The following is a 26889-nucleotide window of genomic DNA, read 5'->3' on the forward strand; positions in this document are numbered from 1 at the left end:
TCAGGGAAACTATGGCCTTATAGAATGACTTGGGAAATATTCCCACCCTTTCCTTTGGAAGAGTTTGTATAGAGCTGGTGTTATTTTTTAAATATTTGATAGAAATATATTGATTTTCAAAACTTTTTTTTATTTTTTCAAACACCAAATTAAAGCCACAAATTCTCCTAATTTCTGCTTTAGTTGCATCCTACAATTTTTTGTGTGTTGTATTTTATGATTCAGTACAAGATATTTTCTCTTTTCTTACAGAGTAACTTTTTCTTTCGCCTTGGATTATTTAGAAGTGGGTTGTAGAACTCCATAAATTTGTGATTTTCCAGGTATGTTCTTAATGATTTCTCATTTAACTTTATTATGGTCAGTGAAAATACTCTGCATTGATTTAATTTTTCCTAATTGTTTGAGACTTGTTTTATGGCCTAATATATAAACTATATGAGGAAATGTTTCATATGCACTTGGAAAAGATATGTATTCCATTGCTTTTGAGTGTAGTATTCTTTATACATCAGTTAGATCAAGTTATGTATTTGTCTTTTGTGAGTAGTTTATTTCACTGAGCATGTGTATTAGGCTGAGATATAAACTACTAGAACTGTGAGAAAGTACATTTCAGTCTATAATATGTTGTTATTGCTTTGAGTCACTGAATATTAAGATTTGAGTTCTGTTTTAGTTTCTGAAAATTGTGGATTTAACTTTCTTTGGTGGTTGGTTGCTTATTTAAATGGATTTTTCTTGTCTGGCCAGTGTGGCTCAGTGATTGAGTGTCCACCCATGAACAAGAGATCCCTGGTTTGTTTCCCAGCCAGGACATATGCCCAGGTTATGGGCCAGTCCCCAGTAGGGGGCATGCAGGAGGTGGCCAATCGATGTTCTCTCTAATGGATGTTTCTATCTCTCTCTCCCTTTAACGTCCTTTCTAAAAAACAAATAAAAGAAAATATAAAATAAAATAAAATAAAAAATAGCTTTTTCTCTATTTTATCCAATATTAATAGCTCAATCTCCCACATCAACTATAAACATATTTAACCTCTTTTTTAGGCTTCTGGATCTGTAAAATGGAAATAACTGTTCCTAATTTACTGGGTTTTTGTGGAAGCAAATTAAATTAACCCATATTAATGGCTTACCATATTGCTTAGTAAATCATTAATAGTTAGTAAATGTAATTCATTAGTATTATAATTCTAAACAACATACATTTAAATGATATAAGAATCTACCAAAACTAAACAGTTAAAGAAATTGGAAAGTACTTACTTTTTAAATGTTTATAGTGAAAGCTGGCTTAAGTAATTTTTCTTAATACCAAAATGTAGAGCAATATTATGGGATAAATTTACAAAGTCTTTGTATTGGGGTCAGGGCAGGGATGGAGAGGAGGACACGGTGGAGGCGGAGGGAGAGGAGCGATGGGAGGGGAGCAGGAATGGCGGGTTCGCAAGTCTCAGGGGATAGGAAACCCTTCCGTCCTCCTGGATCCGCACTTGGTGAGAACACCCCGGGTCTGTGCAGTGCCTGACTCGGTGTAGAGCTCTCCCGTGCATGCCGTCTCTTGATCGTTCTGAAAGTCGTATGAGATGGAGCTGGACGAGAGGAAGGCAGGCAGTGGACTCCGCCAGTACTCTCTCAAAGATTGAAGACCTCCGGCTGTGAATGGTACGAGCCAACATCTCCCGAGGCTGCTGACACAGAGAAATGAGCTTAATGCAGAAATTCGCCTGTTACGGGAGGAGCTACAGCTGCTGCAGCAACAGGGCTCCTATGTGGGGAAGTAGTCGGGCCATGGAGAAGAAGAAAGTGTTGGTTAAGGTACATCCTCATGGCAAGTTTGTTGTAGATATGGACAAGAACATCAACATCAATGATGCGACACCCAACTGCCGGGTGGCTCTGGGAAATGACAGCTACACTCTGCACAAGATCCTACCCAACAAAATAGACCCACTGGTATCACTGATGATGGTGGAGAAGGTGCCAGATTCAACTCACGAGATGATTGGTGGACTGGACGAGCAGATCAAGAAGATCAAAGAAGTCATCCAGCTGCCTGTTAAGCACCCCGAATTCTTTGAAGCACTGGGCATTGTACAGCCCAAAGGAGTGCTACTGTATGGACCCCTAGGCACTGGCAAGGTGCTCTTGGCCCTGGTTGTGGCTCATCGTACAGACTATACCATTATTCGTGTCTCTGATTCTGAATTGGTCCAGAAATTCATTGGGGAAGGGGCGAGAATGGTGAAGGAGCTGTTGTCATGGCACGAGAACATGCTCCATCTATCATCTTCATGGATGAAATCAACTCCATTGGCTCCTCACCACTGGAGGGGGCTTCTGGAGGGGACAGTGAAGTGCAGCGTGCCATGCTGGAGCTGTTCAACCACCTGGATTCTTTGATGCCACCAAGAATATCAAGGTTATCATGGGTACTAATAGGACCAATATCCTGGACTCAGCTTTGCTTGCCCAGGGCACACCAACAGAAAAGTAGAATTCCCACCTCCTAAGGAGGAGGCTGAGCAGGACATTTTGAAGATCATTCTTGAAAAATGAACTTGAACCGGGGCCTCAACTGGAGAAAAATTGCTGAACTCATGCCAGGAACATCAGGGGCTGAAGTGAAGGGTGTGTGCACTGAAGCTGGCATGTGTGCCCTGCGGGAGCGGCCAGCGCATGTCACCCAGGAAGACTTTGAGATGGCAGTAGCTAAGGTCACGCAGAAGGATAGCGAGAAAAACATGTCCTTCAAGAAGCTATGGAAGTGGGGTGATATTCTTTCTGTGGATCCCTCAAATAAGGCTCTGCGGGACAAAAAGAAGTCTTTGTATTATATAATTTTGATGAATTTCTCTAATATAAACGGAATTTCCTTCAGGTGACATTATATTTGGGGTTACTGTCAGAGTTTTACAATTTCGTACAAAGGTTTCATGTATAAAAGTCTTCAGTGTTCTGGATGGTGTTAGAAGACTTTTTGAGCAGATGTATTTTTAATTCTCTTTATACAACATTGATTGATGTCTAATAAATGGATTTTAAAATCGTATCATTGTTAGAGAGACTTAGGTAAAACTGAGGGCAGAGGATTTGAAATTCAAAACTTCTGATCTTTTTGGTGATGGAGTTTAATGGATCTAAAAATCTATATATACATATTATCTTATTTTTTCATTAAAGTAGTTTCAAATCATTTGAAGAATGAACATAAAATCTTGGTGGAATCTATCTTTAGGGGAATGAGAGAGAGAGAGAGAGAGAGAGAGAGAGAGAGAGAGAGAGAGATATGAATCTATTGAGTTAAATCAGTAAATAATTAAGAGTGACTAAAACAACAATGTTCACACATTTTTAATTTAAAGCCTGTTCAATTCGTTTAAAATTCATTTGAACCTGCAATTATTTAAGCTGTAAGCTGTGCACTGAAGAGAAAGTAAAACAATAGATTTTAAGAATGTAGCTGGAGGTAATATATATATCCAATTGATCGGTCTGGCAGAGAATTGATGCCACAATTTGTGCCCAGTGGTGTTTCCTCTCTTACTCAACTGCTTTAGAACATTATCAGAAAGTCAATATGATACGCCAATATGGTGACACACTTTCAGTCAAAAGTCCCTTGTTCAGATTAAAACTTAGGTGCTCACATTGTGGATAATAATGGACAGACAGCCTGACTCCTTATCACTATGTGACATCTAGAAAGGACTTGACTCAACTTGACTGCAAGTTTCCATGCACTTATCAAAGATCCTAAGTGCCAGCCAAACTGGCAACAGAGGGCGCCTGTCTCTTCAGGTCAAAAAAAAAAAAAAAAGAGGGAAAGGATAATATGTATCCCGTGCTGTAGTCTGGCTTCAGACCTCTCTCTAGCAGCCTGTCTCTGCCAGCCTTTCCTGATGTTCCGATCAAGTTACCTTTAAAATTCACTCTTGATTTCATGCTTTGATTCTCTTTCTCTTTTAATGTATTAATGCGTTTACCACCTCAGCATTATCTTTACAGCTCATTTCCCTTCCAAGCTTGCTCATTCCTATAAAACTATTGGGAAAGTTTTACTGTCTTTCATTTGTTGGATACACATTTAATTCTGAAGGTTATTTATGTCACTTAGTTTTTTATTCTCTAACAGCACAAATCTCCAAGGGAAGGCTTCTAACCATGAATTTTATCCTCAATAAATGTGTTTAAATTATATTGTTTGTTAATATTATCAGAAGTTTTGATTCCATAATTTGTTATACAGCATATTTCAGACAGACACCATCTAAGTTTGGTTAAAAACATATCCCACAGCCTGGCCGGTGTGGCTCAGTGGTTGAGCGTCGACCCATGCACCAAGAGGTCGCCGGTTCGATTGCCAGTCAGGGCACATGCCCAGGGTGTGGGCCCAATACCCAGTGGGGCATGTAGAAGGCAGTCAGTCGATGTTCTCTCTCATCAATTTCCATCTCTGTCTCCCTCTCCCTTCCTCTCTCTCTAAAAATCAAGAAAGAAAAAAATTATAAAGAAAAACAAACATATCCTACAACACATGCTGCTTACCATGTCTGCCTCCAGTGAAGATAACAATCAATCTGTAACAGACAGGGAGGGGCTGAGAATAGAGGGTAGTCATGGAAGACTTTCCTGATTACTTGATATTTGAGCAAAGACCTGAAGGAAACAAAGGAATGAGCCATGTTGGCATGTGGAAAAATAGCATTCCAGGCAGAAAGAATAGCACAGATATGTCCCTGACACTGAGGTCTGTCGGCAGGTTCAAGAAAGAGCAGTGGCTTGGGTGAGTCTGGAGCAGAGTAAATGCAGAGGAGGGTCTTAGTTTGGGTTCCTTGGAGCTGGGGATTCATGTACAAGTTACTTACTAAAAAAATGATAAGGGGGAGGGAAATGTTGGAAAGTTAAACGTGAATGTAATTCCAGGTGAAATCCTCACCTCCACCTGATCCTATGAGTGTTCTGGAGTGTAAATTTCAGGGCAGAGTTTGTATCACCATGGGGTAAGAGATCTGGGCTTTCAAACTTCTGCGGTAGTCAGTCATCGGCTGTGGGCTGCCCACACTCCCAGGCAGCTTTAGCAGCCCAAGTCTCCTGATAAAGATTTGTAGGTGCCAAGCATGCAGAAGCAGTAGAAATGGTGCGTAGAACCAGAGATATTTCCCGAGGAAATCTGAGAAAATGTGGAGTCAGATACTGCCCAATATTCAGCCTCCCTTGGATTTCGATGTGGTCCTGTGACTGAAACGCAGCAAATGAAATGCAGAACTGGAGTTCTTAATGACCATGTGAAGCTCTCACCTATTTATACAAAACCCATTTGAACTGTGACATTAATGTTCATAAAACTTGTATTATTTTGTATATTCTAACTTATTATAGAAAAGGGTTAATTTGTCATATCAGTTAGCAGTTTTTATTACTTTAACTGAAAATCTATATTTTAAATAGATTCCTCTGGCTATAATGAAAATAGAAGACCATAGAAGGACAAGTGATAAATCAGCAAGACCGGGTAGAGGCTCATGCAATATTTTTGGAAAGAGAAACTGGTGAGACTAGAGAGGTCAGATATGAAAACAGAGCCAACAGAACCTGCTGGTGAATTTCAAAATTAATTCTCTATTTCTGATCAGTCTGAATTTCTCTCTTATTCCATTGCTCTCTCCCTTCCCTACACTCCCATCCCCAGCTCTACTAATCCCCTTTTGCTATGAAAGATAATTGTTTAGATTAGGTAAATTTTTATTATCTGTCTACCACTTCTCACCATTTATATTTTTATGCATACTTATAAACTGAAAGGCGCTGATTATCTCTAACACTCAGACATTTACTCAACATCAAGTAATTGATTTTACTCTTACTTGTCCCTGCTTATTCTGACTTTTTTCTAATCCCTTCCTTTGCTGTCAGTATGTTCCCCAAGTGTCCAAATGAGTTCTCTCCCATTACTCTGCCACTTTATCTAGATTCTACACTACACAAAGAAGCTTGCAAGGGCCAGGGACACAGACTTGGAAACCTTTGAAGGGGTGAGTTGTCAGAAAAGCTCTGAAGCATAAAGTGCATTCACTTAGGGTTGTTCCTTTTTTGGGGGAATATTGACTTTTGTCTTGGATCCAAGCAGAAAATAAAATGATGCCTCCTTTAGCAACACATATTTACCACAGTCCGATATAAGAAAATACTGACTTAGCCGGCCGATGTGGCTCAGTGGATTGAGCATTGTTCTCTGGGCTGATAGGTCCCGGTTCTATTTCCAGTCAGGGCACATGCCCAGGTTACAGGCTCGATCCCCAGTAGGGGGCATGCAGGAGGCAGTAGATCAATATTTCTCACATAGATGTTTCCTTCTCTCTCTCCCTTCTTCTCTCTCTAAACATTCAAGAAAAACATATTAAAAAAACTTTTCTTAGATAAATAAGAAAAGCATACACAAACATTAAAATATAAACATCAGATACATAGAAAAATATTTAGAAAGTATTTATTTTACTTATCTATATCAAGAATAAATATCAAGGTAAATTTCATCACCATGATTTCTGTTAATGCGTTATTGAAACAATGAACTATATTTCTTTCACTACCTTTACATAAATACTGTAATTATTGAAAGAGGGAAGGATAAACATTCTTTTTAATTTGGTCTTCCATTTATCTTCTCTGATTGCCTATTGGAAGATAATTCTGACGGTAAATTACATGTGTACTTGTGAGTATCCATGTGAGATTTCTAGCCAGAGTCTACAGCAAACGGTGTACAACCTTTGACTTTGAACATGTTGTCATTGTCAATGTTTTAGATTTCTTCATTATGAAAAAAGCAAATACCATAATTTATACATCTTCAGTAAGAAACAATGGCGTTTGTGTAAAATTTAAAGAGTTTAAACTGTACCCATATATGCATATGTTTGTACATAACTATCTAATAAGGATCTTTCTGGAAATTCCTGTTGAAATCCAATCTTTATTCACAAAAGAGATATGTTACAGTATTGGAGATGTATTTTTCTCTCTATTGAGTTTTTGGTATATCACAATGTTTACTGAGTTAACCCAATACCTTAAACATAGAAACCAATTATAAAGAATTACAATGCTTTAGTAGATTGTAGGGATATGTATACTATTTTCTCAATAAAGGAACACATCTATGTAAGAAAGCATCAGTGAAAGAGAACATATTTCTAGGTCATTAAAAATTAATTCTGTGTTTCTATAGAAAAACAAATGACTTACCAACTAAAAAACATTTTTGTGCTTTTTCTATTGTTATTTGATGTCTTAATTCTGCCGTTAGGGTCATTTTAGTCTCCAGAGTAAATGAATGAGTATATTTTACAAGATTTATAACATTGTTACCACTAGGATTGTTCCTTTATGTTTGACAAAGAAGGTAACTATAAAAATGTACTTATGAATGTACCAATGGTCTAGTTCTCTCTCCCATTACTCTTTATCTAGATTCTATCCTACACAAAGAAGGTTTCTAGGGCCTGTCATACAGACTTGGAAAACTTTGATGGGGGAATAGTCAGGAAAGCTGTGCAAGAGGATGTGTACCTCTAGTAAGGCAGGCTAAGATGCCAGCACATACGGAGGAATGGGCAGATTCGAAACAGCATGCTGGGAAACAATGTCTACCCAGTTAATAAACAAAGAGAAATGGTACATAGTAATAAAATGAGGAGTGTTTTTATGACCCCAGGAGTATGGAAAAAATAAATTTTCTTAGCTATAAACCTGGTGCAACAAATGCCGTGTGATGATTTGATTGTGTTTTAGCTTAAGTTCCTCTGGAAGCAAGTCTGATTTATTTTTGGTATATGGAAGGTGAATCCAAAGAGCTGGGGTGGATGTCAGAAAAGAGAAAGGGGAGAAAAGCTTCATCAAGGTGATAAAGTGTGGGCAATAACGTCCTGAAATCATGCTGAGTATGGAATGTCTTTTAGAATTGTCCATCCAAGACAAGATGAAGAAATTATTATTCAATTTGCATTTACCATTGATTGAGAGTTGTCTCATCAATTCCCCTACACTTCTAAGATATTCATATGTGGATAAAGAGTTGGATGCAGAAAGCTAAGATGCCAACAGTTGAGGCAAGACATTATTAGTAAAAAAAAAAAAAAAGTAACTTAAAACCTACACAAGAGTGTCTTTACTTGGCTGAAATAAGAGGTGAGGCCAAGATGTGGGCCAGAGCACCAGATACATCTGATATAGATGGTGATGATAGCATCTTATTGGTGATTTGTGCCTAAGGCCTAAGAAACTTGAGGCTGTGGTTCAACTTTTCAGAACTTCTAATAAATACTTTTTTATGTCCCCAGAGATTTTATAAGGTAACTCTTTGGTGGCAGATGCATGAATCTGACCATCAATGTGTTTCTGTATAGATTCATTCAGGGGTTAGAAATACACAAATGATTGCTTCATAAAAATTACTTAATGTTTCATTCCAAGTTCATCTTAAAGGGAAGTTTCTTTATTTTCGAAAGATGTTTTCTTAAATACTCATATCTCAAGATTCCTAAGTTTAAAGCCTGTGAATAAAGCTACTGACATTTTGTGAGAGTTAAACGACTGGCTCCTGAACATTTTATAAAGCAACTATTTTCTCCGTCTTTCTGATATATTACTATTTAACCACGAGATTGAAATCTCAGAATAATCTCACGCCTCGGAGATTCCCATAAGAAGTTATATATTCGCTGTGTATCTGGTAGGCTACTTTGACCTTTCATGTTTTAAACTGCAGCTCCTTTCTATCATTACATTTTAAAGTTTTCAAAAATCGAGGGAGAATAAGTTTTCTTTCTTTATCCTCCCTTATGTTGCCTCTGGGCTGAGGAAGAAAGTCGGTGAAACAAAAGATTTTTATGTGCTTTGAACCCCAAGGAAGTTAAAATGGAAGCCTTAAGTGCAATGACTATAGCTCCTTTATTATATAGCTCCTTTATTATAATATATACTTAATAGTTCATAGAATATTTAGTTCATCTGGGCAGTTTTAAACTTTAGACAAAAAACATATTTTTGTAGAAAAACTTACCTTTTCGGGGGAGGGTAATTTTTTTATGCCTAAGGTTTAAGTCAATTGCATGGGGGATTAGCAATTTTTGAGAAAAATTTAAGGATAACCAAACTTCTGGTTTCTAATAAAATAAAGTCTATACCCTCTAACTTGTACACATTAACCTGAATATAACTGTTATTAATATTTTCTTATGTATTAATCTGCCTGTCATTGAAAATCTAGTTTGCAAAAATATTAAGATAGTAGTAAAATATATTTTATGTAATATGCTACATAAATTGAAGCAATAAATACTCACCATTTTATTACATTAGCCCAATGTTACATGTGTGTGTTTGTGTCTATACACATAGGGGATCTAAATAAAACCAGCTAGCAAGAGCCTACTGATAAATTTTCAGAAATTTTGTGAGCTGGTTGTTAAACCTCACCATAATTAAAAATTAAATGATATAAGCTTATAATTAAGTAAATTATATTAAAACTGAAGTAATTACAAATATTCAAAATTCTTTACCTCCTAGTTATTTTTCTACATTTTGCTATTATCTATGTTCTTGAACTTGTTTACATTGGTTTTATCTGTATGGTGCAAATACTATGTAAAGGCTTGACACATCTCTTCTTAACTCCACTTTCAATAATGCCAAGTTAGTACCTTAAACTGGACATGGAGCAAGTTCCTAGATGAATGTCATAAATCAGGACTTGTTTATGTTTTATTGAATGACTAAACTTACGAAAGTGTCAAAAAATTGCAGATTAAACTTAAAAATGTGTTGTGTCTGTTGCCATTATATCATCTACAACTCAAAAGTTTTAGGAAATATTCTTACAGAACTATGACTGTTATTTAATGTAGCAAATAAATTGTTTCCATCATTGACAAAAAAATAAAATTTTCACTTATGTCTTCGGTTTCACTTTGCCTTACTCATTAATGTAAATAATAATATCAGCCAACATTGATCAATTGCAATTATAGATTGGTTAGTGATATAAGAGTTCACAAAAACTGATATAAGAATTCTATGTGTATCAATTGGCTACATGAGATTTAAGATGAAATATTGTATGTTTTATTGCTATTTATAATTAATAACAGTAAAATTTAAAATAAACACACATATGAGTATATTTAGGTAGAATTGACTGACCAATACAGATATAGATATCGATGTATGAATATTTTTTGGAAAGCTGGTTGTTAAACATTTACCAATACAGCTTTGTATAAATATATAATTTTAATAACCAAAAAACATTTTAGATAAATCTTCAAAATAACCAGCTCCCTAAAAATCTTGGGAAAATTCCTTTTCTTTATACATTAAAACTAAGACATAGATAAAACATACAAAAAAAATATGCTTAAAAATTTTTATTGAGATAAAACATCATTTTAGCCATGAAGAAAATAGTCTTAAATGCAAGATTTATAGTGCCCACACTGAGATAAGCTAAATGGATCTTTATTTGGAAAGGTCCATTTTTATTAAATATATAGGTAATATGGGATTGGTGTTTATTTTCCTTTCTTTCAGAATATTTTAATGTTAGAAATCTAACAATGCAAAGAAAAATGCTGTAAACAGAATATGAAATTATAAATGGATAACTCAATAGTAATAGTACCTTTGAGGTATAGCATATTTTTGTACTAATATATGCCAATTGCATATAATACAAAATTTTTAGTTTATTCTAGACTATAAATAATAAGAATAGCAAGTACTTTTAAATATTATTTTACTTGGCAATAAGATTTGAACTCTTTCACATTTTACAGGGAAAAAGAAAACACTTGAATTTTATCCAACTTATATTTTTAACACATTTTATTTATAAAAACCTACAAATTAGAAGATTAAGTCCATTATTATAGAGGATGTTTTTACAGTTCATGTATGATCACTCTCTCAAGCTAGATATTTTAGTCAGAATATTCATAGGGTGATTGTTTTCATTGTACACCAACTTAAGCCTTCTTCCTTCTTTAAAACCTAGAGAGAGACTTGTGAGTTCCTTGTTCTTTTTCCTAGATGAGTCTAGATCAATCACCAGTGCTCCAACATAAAATCTCATTCTTAGAACACTTGTTGGTTATTGAATTTACTTTCATGTGTATTCATTCATTGTGCCATTGTCTTGACTACACTTTTAATATGTCAACGCTATGAAGGCAGGGTTTATGTAGAACATTTTTTAAGTAATGATATACTTCAAACATATAGAGTACTGTATTCACTCTTGTATCTACCATAAAAGTCATTTTCTTTGACTTCATTCCTCTCACCCTCTGTCCCTTATTTTCTGCCTTCCAAAATGAAACACACAGACAATATTGAATCACACACCTATCTCTACCTCATCTTACTACCCAAAAGGAAAATTCTCTTTTCTCCCTCTTCCTTGAAAGACGCTGCCATCTTTGCTTCATATTTCTACTATACATACATGTTTTTAAATTATATAGATATAACATATAATTCTGCATCTAACTTTTTACTAAGCATTTTGTTTTCAAATTTTATTTTGTGGACTAATGTAATGCTAGTTCATTTTTGCTGAGTATATGTATTGAATTGTTTTAATCCATTATTCCTTTATTTTTCTACAAGTCAATTTTATTTTTTAACTATAAAAAAAAACAAAAAAAAAACAATGAATGCCTGGCTGGTGTGGCTCAGTGGTTGAACGTCGACCCATGCAACAAGAGGTCACCAGTTCGATTCCCAGTCAGGGCACATGCCCAGGTTGTGAGCCCAATCCCCACTGGGAGGCATGTAGGAGGTGGCCAATTGATGTTCTCTCTCATCAATGTTTCTATCTCTCTCTCTCTCTCCTTCTCCCTTCCTCTCTTTCTAAAATAAATTTAAAACAATACAGAATATAAAACAAGCAAAAAACAGTGAATATTTTTTGACATGGTAAGATTTTGTTCCTACACTGCATGTCTAGTAATGTGCTTGCTGAGGATTAGAGTTTTATATTTGTATTCTTAACTACTCCTTTTTGATGCCACCTTCTAAATCACACCAGTTCCTATCTATTTATGTAAGGATCTTTCAGACTCTCTATTATGTTCCTTGAGTCTGTCTTGTCTTACCTCAATATCTTTTTTTTAATCCTCACCAGAGGATATTTTTCCATTTATATTCAGATAGATTGGAAGGGAGGGAGAGAGAGAGAAACATCAATGTGAGAGAGACCCATCAACTGGTTGCCTCCCACACAACCTCAACCAGTACCAGGACCAAACCGCAACTGAGGTATGTGCCCTTGACCAAAAGCTAACCCACGACTGTTTGGTCTGTGAGCCGATGCTCTAACCATTGAGCAAAACAGGCCAGAGCTCAATATCATTTTTATTGAATTTATTGGGGTGATATTGGTTTGCAAAAAACATACAATGTGTCAAGTGTAAAACTCAATAAAGAATCTGGACACTGCATCATGCACTCATCATCCCAAGCAAGGTCTCCTTCTATCCCCATTTTCTCCCTCTTTGCCCAGCTCCATCTACCCCTAACCCCTCCTATTCTCTGGCTATCTCCACATTGTTGTCTGTGTGTGTGTGTGTGTGTGTGTGTGTGTCTGTGTGTGTGTGTGTGTGTGTATTTTTGTCTTAATCCCTTTACTTTTGATCCAGTCCCCCAAAGCCCCTCCCTTCTGACAGCTGTCAATCTTTTCCATGTATCCATGCCTCTGTCTCTATTTTAATTTCTTTAAAATTATAATAAATTTTGATATCTGCTAGGGTTATTTCTCACTCCTTTTTCTCATTTTTTAAAATGTTCCTTACTATTCTTGGCCCAATATTCACTCTTATGAATTTTCAGTCAGCTTTTCCTGTTCCATATAGTCACATTTTGACTATATTTCTTATTGAATGTACACATTAATTTTGTGGGATTTGATATTTATTAATATCAAGTCCTCTTAATATTATACCATAGTATAACTTTTCATTCATTTAGCTGTTATTTATAATATTGAATAACATTTTGTAGTTTTCTTGAACTTCGTCACATTTGCTCCTAGATAACATCATTTAATTCTGTGGATGGACTCATTTTTTATAATTATTGCATTTACTACTTTATTATTGCTCCCCCCATAATAATGCTATAGATTTGTTCATTTCCATTTTGTCTCTTGCAATGTTGCTGAATTCTCTTACTAGTTCTCACTATATCCTCAGCTTTTCTTTAATTTCCTATAGAAATGACTTTATGTTCTTTGATAAATAACTGTTTCTTCCTTTTCAAGTCTATGCCTTATTTTATTTTATTGTCTTATATCATTGAATAGATTTTTCATTAAATATGAAAAGAAAGGTTATCTTTCATCTTTTGCATGTATCTATTTTTTATTTTTTAAACAGATCACTGAATACAAAATTAGCTTAAGTGTACAAGGGCTATGGCAAACCAGAACAGGTTATAAAGGAAACAGGTATGAAAAAAGTGTTTTGTTTCTTCATAAGCTTCCTATAAAGAAAAACATTTAGTCAATCTAACCTAAAGTCAATTAGATTGGATTGCTAATTTTTCAATTATTGATTCATGTCTTGCCTATACATTGCTTTAACTTTCCTGATAGAAGGATCATTTAAATTTTTTTTGTTATACTCTTTCTAGGCAATCCCCTTGTAGTAGACTTTCTTTCATATATCCTATATATCTGAATAGCCATTGCTTGGTTATTAAGTTTTTGCTGCTCTTCCAAAGGTACCTATTAGGAAATACCAGCTACAATATAAGCTAGCTACAATATAAGCTAGGCATCAGTGAAAATAGCAACTATTATTTTTGCTAAATTACTTCTGTTGTATATAGCAATGGGTTTACTAGGACCTAGTTAGTGATCTGTGCACTGCCCACTACATGCAGTTTATGAACAAATCAAGGTGATATAATAAAATTACATTATTTTTATTTTGCATACTGTAGCTTAATGCACAATTAATTTATTTCAAGTAGAACCAAGTGTATTTAAACAATGTAGAGATATTATCTACACAATTATAGAAATAGTCCATAGATTTTTGCAGTTTACCTGACATAATCTTGGATATAAACAAACATTACATGATTTTATTTTACTAATGAAGAAGAAAGATATATGCTTTGATTTGACTTTTGGGTGCAGGTTATTTCAGAGGAAAGGGAAACCATTATTTCATTTCTTTCTGGGGTTATTTTGACTTCTCTAAATTGCCTTTTTGGTGACTATTCTTCATTACTTCTTTTGCCTTTCAACTCCTTGGAAGAGCTCTTTTTCTGACTCTCCTTGAATAACATTTGCACACGGTAGTTGAAAACAGGCCCACGGGTAAATGTGCCTGGAGCCCATGAGTTATAATGTGGCCCCAGTTATGGGTGAGAACATTGTAATGGGTGAGATATTTTCATTTCTACTACTAACTACATTACATTTGGGGTTGCTGATTAGAGGAAACTGATTAAACTACAGTCATCTCATAGATTTGGTTTTTTTCAAGCTCAATAGAATTTCCTCCTAAGTTTTTTTAATTGAAGTGAACATATTATTGTCATTAGGTAGATAGTAATATTACTTAATACCTCTAAAACAGAGTCTGCAAACTGTGGTCTGTGGGCCAAGTTGTTTGTTGTTGTTGTTATTGTTGTTTTGTGTGTGAATAAATGTTAGTGAAATAGAGTGGAACTGTCTTTCATATGTTGTTGTGGCTGCTTTGGAATCAAAGCAGTGGGTTTGAGTAGTTGTAACAGGGATCTCATGACCACAAAGCCTGAATTATCTAGTACCTGACTCTTCAGAGAAATAGTTTGTTGAAAACTAATCTAAAGCAGGAATGACAAGCTAACAAAAAATTAATTGACCATCTCTTATATAGTGACTATAATAAGGTCTGCAATGGGTGAAGCAACAGGAAGTAGGAACATTTATACCAGGTATTTGTCATCCTTGGTGTTCCTTAAGAATCACCAGTAGAATCACAGAGAATACATCAGTTCTTTTTTCCCCTTTAATATCAAAAAGAGTTAATGCCTGGCCAGTGTGGCTCAGTGGATTGAGCATTGTCCCATGGACTGAGAGGTCCTGGTTTGATTCCCAGTCAGGGCACATGGCCAGGTTGCAGGCTTCATTCCTGCCTAGTAGGGGGCATACAGAAGGCAGCCAATCGATGTTTTTCTCTCACATGAATGTTTCTCTCTCTCTCCCTTCCTCTGCCTCTAAAAATTCATTAAAAACATATATTTTTAAAAAAGAGTTAAGCATAATCACAAATTTTAAAACGGTATAATTTCCAGCCTAACCATAAGGTCAATTTGTTGCCTTTTTTATTATTTCTTAATTATTATAAACAATAAAAGTTTTCCTCCTTGCTTTCCTTAAATGAAGTAAATTATCTTTCAAGTTACTCTTTATGAAGATATTGGCTTTATAAAATAAAGAGCCCAAATATTCTTTCCCTATTGTGTCTGTCTACTATCTTAATTTCTCTTCTTATTTATTCTTTTATCACACAGATGGACATCAGAAGAAAAGTGACAAGCGACATGAAACAATGGAATCACATATTTTAAATGTTCTGCCTTTACTTCTTTAAAAGCACCCAGAGCACCCAGGTAATCTGGTATTGAGAATGTAGAAAATATTCAGCAACATTAGACCAAAACATAAATCTTCATTCCTCTGTTAAATACCTCCTGATGCTATCTTTCAACTTTTTCATTCTTTGCATCATAGTTTCTTTTTCTTTATTGATTTTAGAGAGAAAGGAAGGGAGAGGGAGAGAGAGATAGAAACATCAATGAGAGAGAATATTGATTAGCCACCTCCTGCATGCACCCACTGGGGATTTGGCCCGCAACCTGGGCATGTGCCCTGATCAGGAATCAAACTGGTGACATCTTGGTGCATGGGTTGATGCTCAGCCACTGAGCCACACCAGCCAGGCCACATAGTTGTTTCTATAGCTCTCCTTCAGCACGTCCTACCTGTTGACTTCTTAGTCCTAAGTGTCCTGTGTTGTACAGAGCTTTGATGGATGCCTTCAGTTCCCCTAGAGATTAAACTGCAGTTAAAAGCCACTTGTGCCCTTTTCCTAGTCCAATAAACTAACCTGGACAAATTTCCTTTTTTTTTTCTTCCCATCTATAAACTCTGACTAGACAGATGGGCGGTCAGGAAACCTGGAGTTGAGAAGAGGCTGTATTATTACTTTATCATGTGACTCTGCCAGTTTTTTCAAGTTTAGTTTCCTCTTATTACAGTGAGGAGGCTGGCTTAGATGATTTGATTCCTTTTTCCCTAAATCTACACTAGTTTTGAATAATTCTCCTTATATCTCTTTCTCTGTCTTCATGTCCAATCAATTCCTGAAAGTGATGCCAAACCCCAGCAGTGTGTGCTCTCCCTCCCTCCCTCCCTCCCTCCCCCCTCCCCCTCCCCCTTCCTTCCTTCCTTCCTTCCTTCCTTCCTTCCTTCCTCCCTCCCCCTTCCTTTCCTCTCTCCCCCTTCCTTCCTTCCTTCCTTCCTTCCTTCCTTCCTTCCTTCCTTCCTTCCTTCCTTCCTTCCTTCCTCCTTCCCTCCCTCCCTCCCTCCCTCCCTCCCTTCCTTCTTCCCTTCCTTCCTTCTTCAGAAACACCACTTCCATCAGATATTATTTCAGAATTGTGTCCCACTGGGTGTCTTATCAGTCAGTTCTAACTCAGATACATAGGTCTTGCCATTTAAGGGACTTGGGTTATAAAAACCAACAGGCTATATTAGGACATAATTTTTTAGAACACTCTTAAACAAAAGAATAAAAAAGTGGTATCAATTTTTAAAAGAACATTCATTAGATTTTATACGGCCAGATTTGTCTCTACAAATGCAGGCTGTGTATTTTTAGAGATATTCTTTCCGCTCACTGATCAGTTCTGAGAGTAAGGTGAGTACGTGGATTTTCATGCGGCTCGCGCTGGCTTGCAGTCTATCAGGAAAGGCTTTGTGGTACATTAGAAGTATGCTCAAGGAATGTCATCTCAATACTTCACGGGGTTTTTCTTTAATAAAAAGGGCAATCGGGATCAAACCAATCCACTAAATTTGCATGTTTTCCCCTCGCATTGCTGAAAACATCCTTTCAAACTAGCTTCAAACTAGAGCAATTAGGTGGGTAATTGCCGTAGTCTGAACTTAGCCTTAAAAGCTTATTCTATGAAACTAGAGTAATTAGACTTACTTCTTCAGTCTTTTTTTTCTTCTCCTCATTGTTCTCATGCATTAGGCTAATGTTACTGTGCTTGGGTTCACGTCAATGCAATGGAATGGGGGCTGGGATGGGGGAACAGAATGACTTAAATAAATAGGAAGCTCGACAAACAAAACTGAAACCCAGCTTGTGACAGCAATCATGAAAAACGCTTGCATCCTAATAGGACTTATTAAACAGCAATTTAATTAATCTGAAATTTGCAACATACCTGCTTTTCACTGTCCTTTGTAAAGGCTAGTTTATGTTCCTAAAATAGATATACAAAATGCCTCATGTTTTGCCAGATTATTTAGCCATGCTTTGCTATATCAAATTAATCTTAGTTGCTAACAGGATAACAGTTTTAGTTGTTTTTTCTTCACTTTATCATGTTACGATCGTTATCCGAAGGGAACATACCAGGTCAAGTGTTAACAACATGTGCATTGCAAAAATAAAAGTTAAGATTTACCATCTGTTCAAAAATGATATTGTTCCATTAGATATTTTTCAAGAAAATTCCCTTTCATCCAAATAACATTGTGTTTGTTGCAATTTTTAAAGACCATCTATTTTTTGTGAAGCAAAATTGGAATACACAATTAAGAGATCAGAATTGAAATGTTGTAGGGCAAGACGGCATACTTTTGTGTCAATATTTAAAGTAGGTAAATTGAAATGTAATTTCTTGCCCTGGTCAGTGTGGCTCAGTAGAGCATTGGCCAGAGGACCAAAAAGTTTTGAATTTGATTCCCAGTCAAAGGCATGTACCTGGGTTGCAGGTTCTATCCTGGCACTGGTCAGGGTTGTGCAGGAGGCAACCAATCGATGTGTCTCTCTCACATCGATGCTTCTCTCTCTTTCTCCCCCTTCCTCCCTACCATTCTATCTAAATAAATAAATAATGGAAAAAGTTCTTACGGTGAGGATTAACAAATAAAACACAACAAAAATGTAATTTATTGGGATGTGTTCTATGGTTATAAATTTAGAGTTGGGAATGGCATGTGTAATGTAATACTCATTAAATATTTGTTTAGTTCAGTAGATCGTAAGATTGAAAACTGCAATATTGTTTTCATGTTTACGTTCAGAGCATTGATTGGAAGTTGCTGACTGGGCCCTGATTCTCAGGTTCTTACCCCAGAGCCTGCACCCTGCTCTGTATACTGGGTGACAGACAATGGCTTCTTGACACTGTGAATTGCTGCCCCAAGGATCTGATGTTCACATATATGTAACTGGGTCTTGTACATACACCTGTGCACTCCTTCTGTTCAGGATCATGTTGATCTTGGTTGGTCCATTGCTTTTGCACTGTTGCCTTTGTTGTTCACCTGCATGAAGTTTATCTTTAGTAATAGTGATGGTGATGGTGTGTGGTTTATTTAAGTTTCTACCCTTCAAAAAATGACCATCATATCCACATGAAAGGCTAAACAAAGGAACAATTTGAGAGGAGATCATACTCAAGTTTAGTTTATTTATTTTTAAAGATTTAAAATTGATTATTAGAGAAAGAGGAGAGAGAGGGAGAGAGAAATATCGATGTGAGAACCAATATATCAATCGACCACCTCTTGCATGCCACCTACCAGCCATGCACCCTGACCGGGAATCCAAATAGCAACATTTCAATGCACAGGATGATACCCAACCAACTAATTAACTGGCCAGGGCTCACGTTTAGTTATTAACTAAAGCAGAAGGGAAGGCCTCCATTCCTTTTGCATTCAGCTCTGTGTCCTGAGCTAAACCACAGCAGTACCCTTAGGGAAGGCCCTCCCTGCTCCTAAATGAGCAAGGTTAGCTTTCCAGAGGATAAATGATGGCATGGGAAAGAAAGGGAGTTTGGACTGAATTAACAGAGGAAAAATTTGCCTCTGCCACTTATTGGCTGAGCAGGTTTGAATCTCATTTTTTTCTCATCTGTATAATGTAACCAAGAATACCTGTTTCCTAAGATTGTAGTGATGGTTAAATGAGATGTTATACAAAGCCCATGAACAATGCCTGTTACATAGCAGAGTCATGAAGGATGGTAAATAAATGTATCATTCCCCATATGCTAGCATTAATCACTCACTCTGCTGTGAAATCTTTGAAAACAGGGACATAACAATTCTTAGCATCTCTGGGGCCCATGACTGTTCCTGAAACACAGCATGAAAGCATATATTTGCTGAGAGAATGCAGTATTATTATTATTTTTAAATCAATACATTTATACAATTTTTTTTTTATTAAAACATGTTAATGTTGCCCGGCTGGTGTGGCTCAGTGGATTGAGCATCATCCCATGGACTGAGAGGTCCCGGTTCCATTCCCCTTCAGAGCACATGCCCAGGTTGTGGGCTCCATCCCCAGTAGGGGGCATGCAGGAGGCAGCCAATCGATTTTTTCTCACATCGATGTTTCTATCTCTCTTACCCTTCCTTTCTCTCTAAAAAATTCAATAAAACATATTTTAAAAATTATGACGTTGACATTATTGCAGGTGTCTCTCTTTTTCCACCCCCTTTGCCCAACTCCACCACCCCCTCCCTTGGCCTTTACCACACTATTGTTGGTATCCATGGGGTATGCATATATGTTCTTTAGCTAATCCCTTCACCCTCTTTATTCAGTCACCCTCACCCCAGCCAGTCTCGGGCACCAGCCAGTCTGTTCCATGTAGCTGTGCTTCTGTTTCCAGTTTGTTCATCAGTTTATTTTATTCATTAGATTCCACAAAGTAATGAGATAAAATGCTATTAGTTTTTCTCTTACTGGCTTATTTCACTTAGCATAATACTCTCTGGGTCTATCCATGCTGTCACAAAGGGTAAAAGTTCCTTCTTTTTCACAGCTGCATAGTATTCCACTGTGTAAGTGTACCACAGATTTTTATCCACTTATCTACTGATGGACACTTGGACATTTTCCAAATCTTGGCTATTGTAAATAGCACTGCTCTGAACATAGGAGTGCATATATTCTTTCTGATTGGTGATTTGGAATACTTCAGATATATTTTCAGAAGTGGGATTGCTGGGTCAAAAGGCAGTTCCATTTTAATTGTTTTAGGAAACTCCATACTATTTTTCACAGTGGCTGCATCAGTCTGCTCTGAGAGAATGCATTAAATGGATGAGAAAAATGATTGTATGAAAACAAGCTTAGATTGCAAAAGCATGTAGAAACAGTACTCTTCAATGTGCATTATCTGCTTCACATGTGATAAAACAGCTCCTTTCTTGCAGGTTTGATTCCCGGTCAGGACACATGCCCAGGCTGTGGGCCTGACCCCCAGTGGGGGGCATGCAGGAGGCGGCCAATCGATGTTTTCTCTCATCGATACTTCTATCTCTCTCCCTCTCACTTCCTTTCTCTCTGAAATCACTAAAAGGAAAAAACATTTTAAAATTTTCATCTCTAAAATGAGGACTTTGCATAAAATTAAATCTAGCATGCCTTCTACTCTTCCCTTCTAGAGTTCAGGAAGTCCATTACTTTGAAGGGTGCCAATGTTTATGGTGAGAAAGTACATCTGGAACTCTGGGGGAAATGAGCCCTAATTCTCCTCACTCCTACTCTTAGATCTCCAGTCTCAACAGCTTTTGTGAAAGGATTTCAGCAAACAGGTTTGCAAGATAAATAAACAAGCATGTAGGAAGACAGAGACACTTTGCATATGGACTTAGTTTGAAAAGAAACTGAAAAAAAATAATAGAAGGTGCTTAATTAGCACAGATTCTGAAATAAAAGATAAATGTGTTAATTAACCACTCATCTTGATTTGCAAAAGGTCACACCCATATGTGCAACAATACAGATACCACAAATCAGAAGAGATATTGTGCCCCTTATCTCCTCTTCTGAGAAACGATTCCAAGCTTCTCGTGTAGTTTCCAGGAGATGTATGCATTGAGATGTAAGTGCTCTGGTGTGCTTTTCTTATTCGAAGCCAGAGAAGTATTCTGATATTGTAGTGTTTAGAGATTTTTTTAAAAAAATATATTGACTGCATTTTATTTCTCTCTTACCATCTAATGATTTAATTACCTTTCTTTTTTTTCCCAAAATACCTACTCCTTGCTTTTATTATTGATGTTTTGCTTATATGACGACACTGCAGAGGAATCAGAGCTTCAAGGACTTGAACTTTTGCATCCGGAGTGAGATAACCTAATTTAGCAGCTGTGGTAGAACAGGAAAGCAGCGTGATGCCAAGGAAAGGTCACCCAGTGGGAAGTTCGTGCTGGCAAATACCAATTCACACCTGTTTTAGGCCTACAGACAACATCAGGGGTGCTATTTAAATGGACTCTGTGTGCAATTTATCCATTATTTGGAGTCATTGAAATGAAGTACACTGATTCTTCTTGGCAATTATTCCAATTACGTGCGTGGATGCACCATTTATCAGGGTGCTGATTAAGTGGGTTCACTAGCAGGCACCGAAGAAAGACTGTGAGGAAAATCACGAAAGTGACATTCACACTTTCTAAGGTTTCGCTCACACTCACTAATGTCTTATGTTACGTGAAGAGCAGCACAGACCATTCTACAGAAAAATGCTGTGGAAACTAAGGTTCAGGAAATGATGAAATGTTCCATGTAGGGTTGAAAATACCTGCTGTTCTTGGTATTGGAGATTTAACTCAAATTTTTAAATTTTAACAAGCTTTTTTTCCCCCTCTTAGAAAAGGGTAAAATTTTCCCTAGGCTGCTAACTTCAATTTATTTGGAGAGTACACAAACAAAGCCTACTATAAATCCACTAGCTTTACATGCTAGTGGTCTAAACAGAGAGAATACATTTGTTGCTCTCCAGTTTGACATTCTAGATGATCAGTCTGTTTAATTCGGTTTCATGTTAAAATTAATTTTGAATAGTGCAAGTTTACATTTTTATTATGATTATGTTATAGTCCAACTATATTCCATTGAATATATGATTTCCCAGGATATTTCTATTGAAAGCAAACATGTAATGACACATTTTTATAAACCAATCAATCAATTAATTTTAAAATCAACTGAGAAAAACAGTGAGTTTAAATTCATAGAAATTAAACTGAATGGGAAATATAAAATGGAGATTATATTTCCAAACAAGAAATTTAATTATTTTATTATAATATTGATTCATAATACTGATTAGACAATAGGTAAATTTTTATTGCCTTTTCTATGGGACATGAGATATAAAGCCTTTGGTAGATTAGTTAAACTATTTTAAATTTAGTAAAATAAAACACATTAAAGAAAATTTTAAAATAAATAAACTTGGATTTATTCTTCAAATTTGAGTTTAAAATGGGAACAAAACAAAATATATTTGAAATAAAAAAAAATAGCATGTTAAATAATGAATCACTTTTATGTTAGTTTGCAGACCAGGTAAGTTGAAATAACTAGTCCAGGATCACAGAGACATAAACCCAAGCAACCCTATGAAAAGATTATTATCTTATTCCTTCTGTAAAAATTCTTCCTCTGTCAAGTGCCTGCTGTTATTTTCTAGAAGTATTTTTAGGGCCAAGTTTTCTTTTATTTGTCAAGAACTATGAAGTGGCAAGAGTTTACCCTACTTACCAGCTAACAGATTAGCCTGCCACAGAAATATGGATGTTGGCAAAAGACACAGTTCTCCTGGTTCAGAGAGGACACCTTACTCCTCACAATATCAATAGCTAGGCTAGTGTATGTTTAGGCTGGTTCCCTGAGCTCTCATTCCCACAGGGCAACATGAAGAAGGCCAGGCAACACCTGCAGTCACAAATGAGATTCAGGAGAGGGACCCTATTTTCAGGCAACCTGAGTCCTCTATGCTGGACAGTGAACATGCCTCCAGAGGGAGACACTAATCCTGTTCCTCAAGGCTATCAGGGAAACTTGCCGTTGCTCTAGAGGGAGATGCTATTGCAATCTTCCATGGCTCTTCACTGTACAATTACATTTGAAAATACAGTCCAGAGCAAAGGGCAGTTTCTCTGCTTATAGGATGTGCAGAAACACACGAGACCCACAAAGAATTATCTGTCAGCGTTCACTAATGCACAGGAAAGTAAAGGATTCTGTTACAGGCATAATCTTTAATTTGTAACTTTAAAAAAATCATATGCAATCTTCAGAAGTCTCATTATTAATGTGTTATGTGTTGTGTACCTTAGAATAAATGCTCATATAGAGAATACCAGAGCCTAATGATTGGAAATTGGCATCATAGGGCACATGCAATATTTCTGAGTGGATTCTTTTATATACAAAGTTAACTTCAACTTAAAAACGAATAAAATCTAATACTTAAAATAAATATATCCCGGCCATTGTGGCTCAGTGGTGGAGCATTGACCCAAGCACCAAGAGGTTGCAGGTTTGATTCCTGGTCAGGGCATATGCCCAGGTTGTGGGCATGCAGGAGGTGGCCAATCCATTTTTCTCTCTCATTGATGTTTCCATCTTTCTCTCTCTCTCCCTTCCTCTTTCTTTAAAATTAATAAAGAAACATTTTTTTAAAGAATAAATATAACAAAAGATTAGAAAAATATATTTTCTATGTTTTGTGTTTTTTTTAAATCCTCACCCGAGGACATTTTTGCATTTATCTTTAGATAGAGTGGAGAAGGAGAGAAGGAGGAAGAGAGAGAGAGAGAGAAAAACATCGACGCGAGAGAGACACATTGACTGGTTGCCACCCACACGACCCCAACAGGGGCCGGGGACAAATTGCCACCGAGCTACGTGCCCTTAGCAGGAACCGAACCCAGGTCTCTCTGGTACGTCCCTTAGCGGGAACCAAACCTGTGCGTCTCTGGTCCGTGGGCCAACCCTCTAACCATTGAGCCAAACCAGCTAGGGCAAAAAATATGTTTTCTTAAAATGATAAAACATTGCTGAGAACAGGCAAAGGAGGTTTAAATAAATGTAGACATATACCATGTTGATGGATTGACAACATTCTGCCCATATACAAATTTAACACAATTACAAACAAAAACTCTTGCAGGATTTTTTTGGTAGAAATTGACAAGTTGATTCTTAAATTTATATGGAACTATGAAGGATTTAGATTAGCCCCCAAAATTTAGTAAAGAAGAACAAGATTGGATAATTTACACTATATTAATTCAAGAGTCAATATTAAACCATGATGAATAAAATAGTGTGGTTTGCAGTAAGCATAGATATGCAACAAAATAAATAGTCCATAAATAGACCCACACTTCTATGTTCAATTGGTTTTAAACAAAGGCATCAAGCTACTTTAATAGGGAAACAAAAAGGTTTTGTTGTTGTTGTTGTTGTTCAGTTTTTGTTTGTTTTTAATATATGTGCTTTAACAGTGAGATAACCACATGGAAAAATCAATGAGTCTCAACATCTACCATTATGCACACATTTTTTAATTTAGACTATAGACCTAAATGCAAGTGCTACACTTATAAGCCTTCTAGAAAAACAAATGTCAATATCTTTATAATTTTGAAATAGTCAAAATTCATTAAGAACATTGCCCATGTTAGGAAAAAAATGATTTGGATATTCATCAGAATTTAAAATTTCTACTTGTCAAAAACATTTTCAAAGAAATGAGTAGACAAACCACAGCCTCAGAAATAATATGTACATTTGTCTATTTACCAATAGGTCTATATCTGGAATATATAAAAATACTGTGGTAAATAGACAGTATTAGGGTAAGAACACTCAGGAAAATAAGAGGCAGAAACATAACTAAAGAGCTTACTAATGAACACATTTGGATAGTTAATAAGAACATAGAAAGGTCAACATCACAAACTATCAGGGAAATACAAATTAAAATCACAGTGATATACCATGCCACACCCCCTAGAATGCCTAAACTGAAAAACCTTAAATAACCAATTTTAGAAAGAATTGGGCACAATTATAATTTTAAAAGTCTCTTTCTCACCACTTTTCAACCATTACCTTCTCCAAAGCCAATTATCAGAATCACTAATGTTTTTAAGACTTATAATATATCAAATATTGGCAAAGATATGAAACAACTGGCACTCTTGTATGCTGCCAATGGCCACAATGATTGCTAAAGTAAATTTGCAAAACTATCAATATTTTCTAAAGCTGAACATAGGAATATCTTATGACCTAGCAACCCCACTTCTACTCAACAGTGATACATGTAAATGTATGCCGTGATACATGCATCAAAATAACTACATATACGATAATTTTCTTAGTAGCATTATTTATATAGCCACGAACTGAAAATAACCCAAATATTCATCAATATTAGAATAAATGGATTTTCATTATTCAGAGAATAGAATAAAAAATAAAATAAAAAACTATTTCAATAATATTGACATATCATTATATATATATATTTCTAGATAAATTTTGAGCAAAAGAAAGATGCACCGTATAATTCATTCTGCAGACTTTTGTTTATATATCTGTAATGATAAAAGTCAGAAGAGTAATTGGCTCCAAGGCTGGATGTGAATAAAGTATATAACAGGGTGTGTGTACATTGAAAGAATTTATCAAGCTGTAATTTAGAATGTGTGCAATTTATATATGCCATATATCAAAAATATTTACAAAACAATAAAAAGCAGTAGGAACAAGATACCAAGTAATAACTAGTAGGTTCTCTTTTGACTCAGTTTTGGGACCCACAGATATTCCAGTTTCTTCCTTTACCTTTCCTTACCAATCTATCATCCACTATGTAAGCATGCTCAGTCCGATGAACTATGCAGCTTATTCTTCCATCTTTCATTAGATCTGCTTCCTGAGACTTGCTTTATCTTTTGTGTGTGGTTTTGGGATCCTGCAAATAGCCTTCTAGATCCAGCTCCTAAGACCTTCCATGTTATTCATTACCAACAAGCAGCCCAGCTCCAAGGTCACAGGAAAGAGCCATAAAATATGGAAAATTAGATAAGTATTTTTTTAAAAAGGTCCAATTTTGGCTGGAATTTGATGGTCAACCTGATATTGTTGTCATCCTCAAAGGACTGAACTACAGCTTTTATCAAATAGCATTTTCATGGAAAAACCTGATTTCTAGTCTATTAGCACAGGCAAACTACTCTAACAAATAGACCATAAAATGTATGATGTCTTAAGCACAGAAGTTTATATTTCATTCACATAAGGGTCCAAGATTGTAACAAGTCTGCCTTGGGGAAGGAATTTGCAATTCTCAGGGATCTAAACTGATTGAGGTCCTAACATCTTGGGCATGTGATTCACACGGTCACTTGGAATTGAAATTCTTTCCCTAGAGTGGATATGGACAAGGCTTGGAAATGCTGAAGATCAATTCTACTGACAATCCATTAGCAAGAACTTAGTCATGTTGTCACACTGAAGGGAAACGTAGTCTAGTTTGGTTTCCAGGAAGAGGAAAGCATGGCTTTTGGTAAAATCAGTCATTTTCATCAGACCTAAGAAGCATAATGCTGTTGGCGATTTCAAATATAAATAGCTGGTAACATTTAAAAATATCTGTTATATAATCTTTGGACAGAGTGATATAATACCTTGGATTTTTTTTTTTTTTAGACTTATCTATCATCTCTGGTACAAGCTGAAACACTTTGTAAAGAAGAGGCCAAATGCA

General features: G+C 36.1%; 1 pseudogene; it reads left to right on the forward strand.

The window, feature by feature from the left end:
* Positions 1-1589: 1589 nt before the first annotated feature.
* Positions 1590-2888, forward strand: LOC118623357 (annotated as a pseudogene).
* The last annotated feature ends 24001 nt before the right edge of the window (positions 2889-26889 follow it).

Source organism: Molossus molossus, unplaced genomic scaffold (assembly GCF_014108415.1).
Source record: "Molossus molossus isolate mMolMol1 unplaced genomic scaffold, mMolMol1.p scaffold_m16_p_10, whole genome shotgun sequence".
Lineage (NCBI taxonomy): Eukaryota > Metazoa > Chordata > Mammalia > Chiroptera > Molossidae > Molossus > Molossus molossus.